Consider the following 1,502-nt stretch of genomic DNA (forward strand, 5'->3'; position numbering starts at 1 on the left):
CCCAGAACCTACTCCCCAGGAAAGAGTTCAGGGGCCCCCAGGCCTGCCTGAGCCCCGACCAGGCCAGCTTCCCACAGGGGAGACAGGGGTGGACAGAGCACATGGGGGCCTGGATCAGGCCCCCTGCAAGTGTGTCCTGATGCGGCAGGGCCGGGAGGGCTCTATCTGTCCCCACTCCTCTCTCCCCAAATCCCTCCTCTTCTTGCAGGAACAAGGTGTGAGGCACAGACAGAATAGTGGACCTGGCCACAGAGGCTCCAAGAGGCTGGGAATGTCTGCTCCAGGGTCAGGCAGGCCTCTGGGGGAGAGAGGAAGTGGTTCCTCCAATTGGTTCCTCCAACTCGGCACAATGGGCATTTGTGGACATTTTGGCTACACAGCATCCATTCTTACTTGTTAAAAACATCGAATCTCCTCTTGGAAAAGTACTTCTCTCCGATGTGTGTTGCCCTGGGCGTGTCCATCAGTCAAGGCGTTCTGCCAGCTCCAGCCAAAGGGTAGGCACATGACCCAAACTCAGCCATGCAGACTTTCTCTGGGACTTGAATTTTGAGGGGAATCATCTCCAGATGGAAAAAGGTGGTGGGAGCACGTTCCTCCCACTGATGGGCACTGAACCAGAGGGCTGAGAGGTCCTGCCGTGTAGACACCCAGGATCTGGTCCTGCTTCCCAGCACTGTTCTCATCTCCACCTATTCCTTGAGCTGCCCAACTTTCCCCTGAATTTTGCTTGTGACCCGGAGTTAGATGCTGTTTACAGCCAAAACCCTTGAATATGATAAGATGCAGCCCAGTCTGGTCCCCAGACGTGTGTTCATAACCACTAGCTATGGACGTGTTGGCTAAGAAACCCATCCTGGTTCCTCCGGCATTTGCCACGTTGGCTTTCCATGGGGTCCATTTTCATTTGGACCCCAGATCGTTTTGTTGAAATGTTATTGCTGAGAGCTGGGAGGATGGGGTGAGGCAAGGTTTCTTATAAAGGACAGATTCAGGTTGGGAGAAGGTGTCATTAGCCCTAAACAATCCTTTCTCATGAAGAATTTTCTGTCTTGATGATAACCCTAGATATTCATTTTCTTGTAAAAGCTGTGCTTCAGGCATCGTCAGGACCGGACAGCATCAATGCTGACACTGCCGTTGAAAGTGTGTCTTCCATGCTCACTTCGGCAGCACACATACTAAAATTGTAATGATACAGAGAAGATTATTGGGGACCCTGTGCAAGGATGGCACGCAATTTTGGGAAGCGTTCCATATTTTTAAATGTCCATCGACAGATAAATGGATAAAGAAGATGTGGTATATATATATATATACACACACACACACACACACACACAATGGAATATTACTCAGCCATTAAAAAGAATGAAATAATGCCACTTGCAGCAACATGGATGGACCTAGGGACTATCATACTAAGTGAAGTAAGCCAGAAAGAGAAAGACAAACACCATACGACATCACTTATGTGTGGAATCTAAGATACGACACAAATG

The 1,502-nt window shown here is 49.3% G+C and overlaps 1 non-coding gene across 1 annotated transcript; it reads left to right on the forward strand.

Annotated features, from left to right (window-relative positions):
- Positions 1-1,157: 1,157 nt before the first annotated feature.
- Positions 1,158-1,264, forward strand: LOC132365678 (U6 spliceosomal RNA). The gene has a single exon (XR_009503198.1). It is a non-coding gene; the product is annotated as a U6 spliceosomal RNA (small nuclear RNA).
- The last annotated feature ends 238 nt before the right edge of the window (positions 1,265-1,502 follow it).

This window comes from Balaenoptera ricei, chromosome 4 (assembly GCF_028023285.1).
Source record: "Balaenoptera ricei isolate mBalRic1 chromosome 4, mBalRic1.hap2, whole genome shotgun sequence".
Taxonomy (NCBI): domain Eukaryota; kingdom Metazoa; phylum Chordata; class Mammalia; order Artiodactyla; family Balaenopteridae; genus Balaenoptera; species Balaenoptera ricei.